Source organism: Tenebrio molitor, chromosome 5, assembly GCF_963966145.1.
Source record: "Tenebrio molitor chromosome 5, icTenMoli1.1, whole genome shotgun sequence".
NCBI classification, from domain to species: domain Eukaryota; kingdom Metazoa; phylum Arthropoda; class Insecta; order Coleoptera; family Tenebrionidae; genus Tenebrio; species Tenebrio molitor.
In genome coordinates, this window is record NC_091050.1 from 20,892,398 (window position 1) to 20,905,103 (window position 12,706).

Sequence of the window (12,706 nt, forward strand, 5' to 3'; positions counted from 1 at the left end):
ACAATAATTCAACTCTGAGAAATCAAACAGCAAAAGTACTTTTAAATTACATAATTATATCATTTCTTATTTTCAAATGTTTTCGAACAAAAAAAAATAGTTTACAACAAAAAATAAAGTTGAGATTATTTTAAAATCTCTCGTTTCTTCATCTGTCACTGAAATTATCTTTATATCTGCAGAACTTGAAAAACACTTGCAAAACACTTGAAACAATAATAGTAGTTTATTTGACGAGTTTGTGTGTAAATTGGGTCTTTTTTGGCACGAGTGTGCCATTTTAAAACACGAGTGAAACGAGCGTTTTAAAGGCCCACGAGTGCCAAAAAAGGCCCAATTTACACACGAACGAGTTGAATACAACGTTTTTTTGTTCGACGAGCCCCTTAAAGGCTCCAAATCGCTTAAAACCTTTAAAATTAGCTTGACCTTTCGTTTTGACAAGTTGTGACATTTACCAAAATCCGCTCACATAGGAGAAAATTCTCAAATTCTGACAGTGTCGAACAAAAAAATTTTTTTCAATCCTCTTCATTACCCACGCCCGTGAGAAATGACTCATTACTCCACGTGTTGTGACCAATCGCAAAATCACGATTACATAACATTATACAGAAGAAAGTTGCTGGGATAGAGCGTAACATTTATATGTCATAATGTGAATAATTTTAATCTGAAAGTGATTAATTTATCCGTCGTAGAAAAAGTATTATTTTTTACTCGCTCATTATGGTATGTACATATTAACATTCGCCTACCGCTCGTGCAGCAAACCTCACCCTCATCTAATGACACACTCTTTGAATAATGTACTATTAACACTTAAATTAAATTAAAACATGTTTGTAAGTTTTCATTTTATATCAATTAATCCTGTATCATGATGGTATCCATTGTGCTTGTACGTTTCATGCGGGTGGACGATATTCAATTACTTTTGAATTAATAATTTTAGCATTCGCAGGAACACGAACGATAATTCATAGATTAGGTCTCTATTATTTTATGGGAATTGACCATTGCTATACATAATGCTCCGACAGCACCTACTTATTATCTTATTAATAATGTTTTTTGTAGCGTGTACAGCCGTATATTAAAGAGATAAATAACTTAAATATTATTTTCTACTTTTGACTGGCTTTTTCAGATAAAATGTTTAATAAAAGTTATCATCTTTTACATTCAATAAATTGTACGAGTATCTACATATATTAAATATGTAGTAATTGTACACGAGGGTCAGACTATATTTAGCCACCCTTGAAGGGTGTGGAAGTAGGTCAGTTGACAAGCGTACCTGAATGCACTTTTACTTGTTCAGTCGAGGCACTATTAACCTTGACGGTCTTTTTTATATCTTTTGTATTACGAGTGCTTTCAACGTGAGTGCAAATTTTTTATTCATATTTGAGTTAAACGCCTGCTCTTTCTATAAATAATTCTTTGAGCGCGAATCTTACCACGAGTATTTGTTCTTCTCTCACACGGTAAAACATTATCAGAGCAGGGGTGAAGGTGACACTTTAACTCTGGAAAGAATGAAGGCTGTAATATTGAATGTCCGACTATCGAAGAAGTTTCACCTAAGTGGTAGTTTGGAAGTAAAATACAGCGGCTATTTAAAGCCACTTGTAAATTACAGTGCTTTCAAATCATTTCCAAGCCTATATTTAGACAGCAGCTCAATCAATGTTTTTCTTGCCATTCTTAACACAGTACGTGGAAAACAAAAGTTTCCTTCCAATTTCCCTATTTCAGTCCTCAATAAAAATAAGCTTTTGAAAAGAAAAATGTTCTGTTGCGAATCCACCCCATGCAAGTAAAATCATAACAAGCACACTTGATTTTTTTGTAGGAAAATGAAACAACCCTGGTGATCAGGGGATCTACAATAATCTTATTAAGTCGTCTTAACAAACGCATGTTGCTGTAGCCTCGGAAACTCTATTAACAACCCAATTAGATCCAGCTAAGGTATTAAAGCATGAATGGGTCGTAATTAATAATTTCAGGATCCCTTGCGTTACCGTCTCGTTGTAGAAGTAAATTACAATAATGGACGGTTCAATAACTTGGCGAAAATAGAAGTGGCAGTTCTTTTGTTGTTGAATAATGGCAAAATACATATTAATATTCAAACGACACTCGATCGGTGAATTGAATATTTCAATTTCAGCATACTGAACGAGAGTCTGAAGGAAAACTTGCCTGTCTCGATAAAACAGTTCGACGAATCGATTTGGTATACCATTTGTGGAGCATTGTTTTCAATTTTCAGCTAATTTCTTGAATATGAAATGAGATTATTTTCGGCCGGGTTTGCTTTGCACATTAATTGCATATAAATCATTCAGTTTTTAATCAATAGAGTCGGCTGTAGAATTTTTGCTGCTTTAAAAAGATACACTTTATACATGACTCTATGACAACTGATTGACGTACGCTTTGTGTTTCTTTTGTGCCAATGTATACATATTTTGCGTTATATTTCAAATTGAAGTGTTATAGTATAGTTTTATGTATTTATTTTAGATGAATTTCCACGTACATCAAACGTACGTGTTCAGTCAATCAGAGCGCTTGCTTTCATCCAATCAAAAATGTTTATCGCGATAAAAACGTCCGGCTGCTCTGTCATCTGTCAAAAGTGATTAAAATTGCATGCAACTCCTGTCAAATTCTCAAATTGTTTTTAATAATTGTATTTTTAATAACTGTATTATAAATAAATAATTACCTAAGGTTAAAGTGTGTATTCTGGAATTAATCTTGTCAAAAATAACACGACCTAATTTTTTTATCTGATACATTTCCCAATTTTCACTTAAACATTTTTGCTTTAGACAATTTTACTCGTTGATATTTGGGCATTTTTATTCAAAGGTTAAACCCTCGAGCTAAAGCTCTCGGGCCTAACCAAAATAAAAATGCCCAAATTCAACTCGTACTGTTACAAGTAACTTACCGGACTAGTAACGTAAATTACTATTGAATACCTCTACAATTTACATATTTCTTCTAGTGGATAACTCACGAGCAGTCTATTAATAGATATCTGAAACGTAATGTGTACATTCTGGAAATAGTAGATTACTTTACGAGTTCAGAAAAGTAGAAGTTTACTAGACGAGTATGGCAAGTTTCACTACGAGCGTCAGCGAGTACTTAAATGCCATACGAGTGCAGTAAAATCACTTTTCCGACGAGGAGCGTATTTTAAGAATATTAAAATTTATTCGTAAAAAAGTTTTGCGAATAATTTCAAAAACATTAGTAAGTAGATTTTCATTAACATAGTAACCTAACAGAAATTGTACATAACATTATTTTTTTAAAACGGAAAATACCTCAACAGATATTTTAAATGCTGGTCGAGAACCTTCGTAAACTCTGCTCCCTGTAAAATTCAAGAAAAGATACGAAAAACACTAAATGATTGATTGCTATGCTGTAATGGTTGTTATGCTGTAAAGTGACCAATTACTGTACGATTTTGAGTACAGTAATATAGTTCATTACTGTATAAAATGCGAAAAAAGTTATTTTTGAAAAGTTTAAAATGTTTATAAATGACATTTCCAGAATATTTCTGAAACTTAAAAAAAATTATATGAATTCAGTTATTTTATTTTTGTGAAGAACTTTTAAAATATCGTAATTATTCTTTTTTTTATATCAACATACAGAGATTTCACAAATTGCAGGTTTGTGTGTTTAAGACCAAAAGTAATGGATAAGAAAAAGTTCCAAGTATTCAGCGAACAACTTTTCGCCAGTTGGTAATTAGAGACTCGACAGACAGCATCAAAAGAACTAAGAGACTGATTACTTATCCTGTAACTACTTCGAATCTCTTTTGCCGTTTTTCAGAGTGTAGGCAATCCGAAACTGGTAACTTTATATTTGTATTGCAAAGTTATCACTTATCATGTTGTTAAAATTTTCAATTCATCAGCATCACAAGAGTTAGAATTTCTCTTCAAATACATTTTTCTTTTAGTATAGTATAATATAAAACAAATCGTTAAAGGATACTCTCACAAATACCAAGTATTTCAGCTTGTGAAAATTAGACAATCAACAATTTCTCGTTGGCTAAGCATCATTTTTAAACACTAACCTTATACGGTGCGATCAACAATTACTTAGATAAGGGGCGGCTATGACTTTGACAGTGTTAGATTTTTCGTATCTTTGCTAACCCAGTTAATAAACGTCAAACAACTGTTACTATGAAGCAAATTTTAACGTAAAAGTAATGGAAATCCAGCGCTGTTGACCGAGTTTCGGCCAAATTTTCCAAATTTAAATTGAAACAGGTATATGCAACCAAAAACACTTCCATGTATCCAGAGCATCTGAAAGTGTAGATTCGAACATACGTCGAAAATTTCAAAGGCTTCTTCATTTAAATAATTATTGTTGATCGCACGGTAGTATAGTATCGTGCTCTCATTTAAATGTATCCTCAAAGTAGGCGTTGAAGACTCGATTGTGAACGCACTGTACGGATAAATGATTGTTTGAGCCTACGCTTTTACACGAGTGGTGCGTTCTCAATCGACTATCCAACACCGACTTTGAGGATAAATTTAAATGAACGCACGATATGTTATTAAAGTGCGTCTATCGATATTTTAAAACGACCTTTTGCTTCCTTCAGTGGTTTATTGCCCGCTAACAAAGATTGTCGTAAAAGTGGTGGGTAACCGATCCTCAATAATCCGCAGGTACCATCGAGAGTTTTTGTTACAGGGTAGGTAAATAACCCCCTAGTAATGAGACCATCATAAACGACCCAAAATGTTAACTGGTGTTTAAAAAGTCGTTTCAAAATATCGATAGACGCACTTTAGGAGCAAAAATGAAATTTTATCTGCTGAGGCTGTATAATGTCATATTTAACTGACGTTTAAAGAAAAAATAACTTACTTCTTTATGTCAAATGCTAAATATGTTTATAACTTTCAATTAGTAAATATATTCTTATCTATTCGTATACAGGGTGATTCACGAATAGTGTCTGATTTAGCGCCTTTATTCCTGCAATACGAATTGCTCTTTTCTAAAATACTTCGTTGTTTTTCAATTTGAATAAAATTTTGTGATCATAGTAATCTGATTTTAGAAAAATGAAACTATAGTGTCAATCAAATGTGTAAAAATAATTATATTTTTGTAAATAAGTCGGACACTATTCGTGAATAACCCTGTGTAATTGCAGTATAGGCCAGAAGTTTGGAATAATTTTCATATGTCCACTTCTTGGCATTTCTGCGCAATGACATCATTGCCATTCTTTTTAAATGGCAAACAAAGTTATTTTATAAATTACATAGTATTTATATTTTTAATTATTCCTATAATATGTATTCTTCTTCTTTCTAAAGGGCATGTGTTAATTTGTTAAAATTAGACTGTAGTTTCCGTTGTGCCAACATGAAAAGTTTTCAATTAATATATATTAATTATTATATACCGGGTGTATTATAAAAAATCTTTGATGCTATAACTTCCTTATTTTTTATTCGATTTTAATAAATGATACCTCAAACAAAATCGTTTTAGAAACACTATAGCCCGACATGCTATACTTTTTGTTTGACATAATATTATCAAGTAACCATAATTTTACTATAGCAAATGATCTAAATTACCTCCATTCTATCTAAGACACATTCGCCACTTTCCACTAATGCCCATTGCGGCGTTTCATAAAAAGTCTATAGTTCATTTTTTAATGCTGTAGAAAAAGTCAGGCAGCCAAATATACACTTTCAATAGTTCACTAGATTCATATTTCAATTTTGTAAATTACTTCAATCCATGATGCCATATGCCACAATAAATGCACTAATGTCAGTTCGTGTCACTGTCAATTAGGTATTAATTTAAAGGCTAGTTTGGTCAAGGGTTTTTATACTTAATTATCGATGGGCCGCACAGAACAAATTATGTTCAACGAAAAAGTAAGTCGCCCTTATTCGTATTCGAAAAAATATGATGTTGAATATTTACAAACATATCTATGATGAACATGCGGAACTTAAGGGGTTGGGGATACGGTTAAACTAAAGAAGAGCAGATGTGGGAATTGGATGTGCGTATTGAAGTGACCGTGGAACCACTGATTATACACCTTGGAGAGTCTGATGACGATTCGGATTAACCAGAAGAATTCGAAGATGAGAGTTGATTTTTTAAATCCATAATATGTATGTCTGAGTTGTGGTTAATTATTGTTTTGATTTACTAACTTACTGCTTTTTTATTCATGAATTCGAGATTAAACACATTATTAAACACGTTTTCTCATTTCAATTAAATTTTTTTATCGAATGTCAAAACCTTGTCAGAATGACGGAGATTTTGACAACCAGAATTTTTAGCGGCATCGTGGATCCATTTCAATTATAAATGAATTTAAGGTATCTAGGCAGCATTGATAACTGTATATTGGGTTGCCTGACTTTTTCTACAGCATTAAAAAATGAACTATAGTGGTATCTGTTCACATACTGTTACGATTTTTCTTACTAAATCATCTCTGTTATCGGGCGGAGTCAAATAGACATTGCCTTGAATGTCAATAGCTCTCTTAATCACTTTGGAAAATTAGAATGCACTTTTATTACTGTTTAATTTGTCCGTTTGATTTAAAAAAAAATACATTATTTTTTAATTTCTTCTTTTTGTTTCTATGAATGAGCATGGTTGTTTACATTTTCATATTCAAAATAAAAATCTCTATAAAACTGAGTAAAAAAAAGTTAATAGTGCAATAAAAAAAAAAAGTTTATTAGCATCCGTCAAAAACAGAACTCAAGAACAAAAATTAAATCATTTCAAATTGTAGCCCATTTAAAATGATTTTGTTTGACATATCATTTATTAAAATCGTATTAAAAAGAAGGAAGTTACAGCACCAAAGATTTTTCATAATACACCCGGTATATATTATATGTATATTATTATTATAGAGATATTGATTGTTTAACATATACTATTTTTTCTTATGATAATTTGTCCATTTTCCTCTTCACATTTTGCTACACAAATTTTTCCAATAGATCCTACATTCATCTGTAAACTTACAATATTTGTCGTGTCTTTATCGTTTATATTATCTAAAACTATACAGGGTATTTCACGAGTGATAATGAGCCTGACGGAATAATAAAGACAACCCACATTACATTTTCAAAAAAAGCCGGACATTTTAATTTCAGTAGCCAGCTTTTTTCGGAAATATAGTGTGGGTTGCATTTCAAATTACGTCAGGCCCATTATCACTCGTGAAATATCCTGTATATGTATACATATACGGTTACTCCTGCAGCTCTGCACTGAAGTCAGTCAGGTCACAACACAACGTACAGTGGCGGCCATTAATTTGGAAACACCGGCCTAATCTAGTTTACTGGATATTTCTAATATTTGATAGTGTAAACGTTATGTCATGAACTCATGTCACCCATGTCATCGTTGAGCGCATTCAACAGACTGTCACAGCCGAAATTGATATGTCAATAACATTGTCAAAGTGACATACAATTTGCAATCATGGTGTTTCCAAATTTATGGCCGCCACTGTACAATTAAAATTTAAAATTGACAAGTGACGCACAGTTGATTTTTTTTCGCTCGTTCCGCTAAAAAACTCGACTCCCTTGATTTTAGCTTGCCGTGTCGTGCTGCGAACCATTTTCGCTTGTGCTGCGAAGGATTTTACCGTGTCGCATGAAACTAATTCACTGCCCGGGATTAAAATGTATATGGCGCGCCTAAAGAAGTTTTCAATGCAAAAAACTGGGTCATATAGAGATTCTAAAGAGTCCAGAAAACATTTTTTTAAAATCTAAAACGGTAGTGATAAACTAACTCTGTCCATGCACATTCTACGCCACAGATACAACAATAGTAAACAATAAGTTAAACCATAGCAACTCGACAATGCTTTGAACAAAAATACAACAAAATTATTATTGTTGCTTGACAACTCCAATTACGTTTTTAATTATAAAAAAATACCTTTAATTCAGCAGCCACAATTTTAACCAAAATTTAATTTATTTCTATGTCGAACTTTGTACTAGCATTTTAAAAACACCCTGTATATTAGCAGTTATGAAGTGTTGACAGGTAACGGCAGTAACTTGCTAACTCGAATACAACACTTTATAATAAAACAAAAATTTCTCCTACTAATCTGACTTTTCAGTTGCAGTCTGAGGGATGATTTCACGAAACTCAGATAATTTGCAAATTGTTAACGAAAATGCTTCAACAATACCAGTTGTCATGGTTTTGAATTTGCAATATCTTATCGAGCCTTACCGGGTTTCGTGAATGACCCCCTTAGATAACAATTTCGAAACAATTGGTACATAAAAGAATGCAAAGTGAGCTCCATTCTTCAGAAGCCATCACAAACATCAAAGCACTGCTTAATGAAACCAATCACGAAAATGTATAAATGTTAAATGTTAGAACGTTGAGAAATTGCACAGAAGAAATCTAATTTACCTTTCTTGCAACGAAAAAATGTGGAAAACAACGGATAAAATGCAAATGCTGTGAATACGAAACACCACAAAATCCTGAATTTAAATCTGAATCTTCCAAATTAACGCAGAACCATACACAATATGAAATCGTGAATAATGAAACTCGTTCCGGCTCCAAAACCTAACTTCTTTAGACATTGGGAGGTCTTTAGCAGCAAAACTTATTAGGGTCCCTCTAATTTCGCGTATTGTGTTATGTATTCTCAGACTAATTGAAGTCTGGCAATTCGTGCTGAATATATGAAATTTGTAATAAATTGATCCGCAGAGCCAGACGAAAAGATCTAAAAATAATCACATTAATATCTTAAATTTATGTTTGTACACAATCATCGTGAGCAAATTGCGCTCTGGCATGTTCGACCAGAAGATTTCGCTTCCAAAAATAAGTCGCGTGTTAAATTTATCAAACAAGGCTTGAAAGAAAACACAAAGAAATCGCAATTATCGAAGTATTTATTTGTCGTCAGTCTATTTAAAATGAAGGTTAATTTTATTTGTTTTCTCGGGAGTTTATAGAGGGAAATAAAATCAAGAATTTGGATTTCCTTGCCGTACACGTTAGTCAAATTTAAATATTAATCACCAATGAAACGTAAAAAACTGAGTACTTTGCGAATGTTGTTAGTAAACAGACCACCCGCATTGCAGCCATCCATAAATTATTCATTCCGGGCAAATGATTGATCTAAAAACAACTTTCTTAAAAGGGCGCTCTCCAAACTTTTTCTAATGGAAATTAATTAAGATTTCTTTAAATTTCAGTTATCGGAAGGATTGGAAATGATTTATAAGCAGCAAAAGGGGCTCCATAAGGTGTTATTGAAGTGTAGACTAACAGGTAAATTAGTTCATAATTAATTACCAATATCAGTTGTTTGCGCCAGATATGCGGTTTTCCTATACAAACAAACCTAATTAGAATGCAGTCGCATGACTCCCTTATTAAAATCAATACAGATGAATGAGTATTTCTTAGGGTGGAATAAGCCGACAGCAACTGCAGCAATAAAATAGAAACGACAGAACAAAACAAATTCAACGCTAAACTTGGTTAATATTTACAAAACTAATACTAAGAAATTACAGAAGTAAACACGATTGTAGCGGCGAAAAAAATATTTTCTAGAGTTTGGTGTTTTCTTTCATTAACAAGAATATAAAGACTAAATTAGTAGTTAGCTTTAACCGAAACAAAACAAACTAAGAATGTTTTTTAATTAAAACAGTAGATTGTGTTATTAGGATTAAAAGTGGTACTTTTTTGACGAGCAATTTGTTTGCATAGCGAGGCGAAGCGTTGCGTAGCTACTGCAATAACTGCAAATCAAAAAAAGCAGCACAAAATAAAATCAGACCAGACTAAAATAAATAATACATTTTATACGTTTCCCCATGATGAAACATTTTTTAAACCCTCTTGGTCTCTTAAAGCATGTGTAAAAAACTGCAGACGCTGTTACGTTCTTGACTTTACCGCTGATAGCCACACATTTCGCAACTATAAAATACTAAAATACAACCCCAAGAATAAAAAACCACATGTAACAAACGACACGTTTATTATCTGACCATTCCAATAAACAGCATGTTGGAGAGTGATTTCCGTCCAGACCCAAGAAAAGACCTAAGTAAAGATCACTTTCGTTCAAATTTGTCTCTCGATACTTTGGAGTAAACACATCTCTCGACCGTTGCTGTGAAAACTGTTGAACAATACTTCCAGGAAAATGTCTCCAAGAAGAGGGGACAGATGACAGTGCTTTGTGGAGATGTGACGTCTGATGAATTGCTACTTAGGGAGAAAAGTGTGACGGCATGTAGTACAGCCACTTTGTTCATTAATAAATGCTTCCTGTTAAAGTTTTTCCTGAAGTAAAATAGCACTGGTGGGACAATGAAATATATAAAAACATCTGAATGTTGGTTTAGTGAATAGGCGCTTTGAAGTATAAAATTATTACGGCTCCTCCTGAAGGTGTTAGTTTGTTAACGTAGTTATCATAGTAAAATTGTTTAAATAAATTAAATTTAAACAATAGTACTAGGTAACATTGACCTCAGAATGTTGGTTAAATATCTATATAAAAGTCTTATTTTAACACTAAATCAAGCAAGCAATATTCGTCACCTTCGTTTGCATATTTGATAAACTAAAAATAAAATTATTGTATTGAGAAAAATCTAAATCGTATTCGAGACGAATTTCCAGCTTCATCCCGGATACACTTCCTGACAACACTCGCTGAAACGTAACCTACTTGGATCTAGTAACTGAAAAGTTGATTTATTGTCCTGCGGGACTAGTCTGTCATTGCCAGTGTAACGTTTCTCCTTGCATGATAAATACGCAAGTCGGGCAGAATACCGCGTCCAGCTTCGACTTTAAATCTGTCACAAAAATCTTTTTATATAGGGGATGCTGAAGTTTTACCTGTTATGAAAATATATGATTTTGACATTCCATTCCAATTTATTTCTCCAGTTTAAATAACGAACGTTCAAAATAATTTGTGCTCAGACAGACGGTGGTTGCTCTTTGACAATAATGCAGATTGTCTTTTTAGTTGACGTGCTGTGACAATCCCTTCAGCTATCTAACCTCACTTTTATCATCTTATTACAAATTACCTAAATCTTTAATTTAAAGTAAAAACCATGATGTAGAGCACTAAGAAGAAACCAGGAAAACTCGTCTGTTGGTTATAAAAAGAATTGATTTTTGCGAAAGAAATAATTCACACAGAGTAATGACTGAAGAAATGACGTTTCACATCTATGGTTTGACAGCTGATGAAGCTACGCCATACCTTCACGGAAACAAAAGCAAGCAACAGGCGACTTGATCACATGTCGCGTCGATATTGACGGAAAACAGGCTAGGTAGTTTTAACTAAAGATGTACTTTAGGCATCTTAATAAGTTGACTGCAATACTGAAAATTTGTTACGTTTTCTTTAAAATCGCGTCACACAGTGGCGTAGATAAGGGGGGGGGTCCAGGGGGTCCGGACCCCCCCCAGAGCTCATCCATATTCTTTCACAACTGAATAATACTTTTTTTAAAATGAAGGTGGCAAAAGTTAACTAACATTTCAGCCTGCTAAAAATGATAGTGGCAAGAAAATACTTTTACTAAAATATTTTTTTCACAACTTTTTTGACAGTTTAGTTTAAAAATTTTTCCAACTTTGTTCCAAAAATGGTTTGAATATTTTCATCTGAACAAAAGTTAAGAGGGGGTATAAGTTTTACCATGCAATTACCTTTGGCACCTTTGCACTGTACCTATACATGAAGTATTGAAAAAAAAATCACGATTTAAAAATTGAAAGATCGACTACATAAAATGCATTCACGTTGTTTTGGCCTAATGGGAGGCCATGGAAATGTTGCATTTAATTTTAGTAACGGTGTCTGTTGAATTAGGTTATATTTTTTTAAGTTTGAGGTTATAAATAGCGTCAATGTCTAGTGCATTTTTGTCAGTTTTACTACTTTGCAATAGAAGAATACTCAGACATCGCGGGAAATTCAGCAACATGTTATGTTCATTTTAATAGGTCCGCATGTCAGGCACTTTAGTGACAGAAATCAAACAGTGTGTCCAACGTTAAAAAAATTAATCATGGCCTCTCGTTATACCAAAACAACGTGAACGTTGCCTGCCTGCCTAAGTACTGTCGCGAGCAATAAATTTTGGTCGTCAATGTCATTTCAAAATTTGGTGTCACAAATTAAAGAAAAATCCCTAGCGGATTATGTCCACGTCAACAAAGTGTAAAAAAATGAAAATTAATGTCATACGACATGATGATAGGTTATGATATTTAGGTACGACCGTTTTACAATGTGATCGCGGACCAGGACCAGATTTGCGATATCGTTTGGCGCTTTTAAAATTGGTGAAGCAAAAAAAGACTTATTGAAATGATGTTTCTGGTTTTATTTCTCAGTTACAAGTGCGATATAGAACTAACAAGGGTTTGCGTTAGGGGGGGTGGTAACCCCCACCAGTGGTAGGGCTAACGGCCTGAACACAATGGACCATTTAAATTGCGTCAAAGAATGACATTGATGACCAAAATTTAATGATCGCGACTATACGTACGTATTTGTTTAAATCATGATCTTTTT

At 33.2% G+C, this 12,706-nt stretch overlaps 1 protein-coding gene across 1 annotated transcript in view; it reads right to left on the reverse strand.

The window, feature by feature from the left end:
• Positions 1-12,706, reverse strand: part of LOC138130957 (uncharacterized) — an 80,154-nt gene that overhangs the window by 23,001 nt on the left and 44,447 nt on the right. The gene's annotated exons all lie outside the window — the stretch shown is intronic.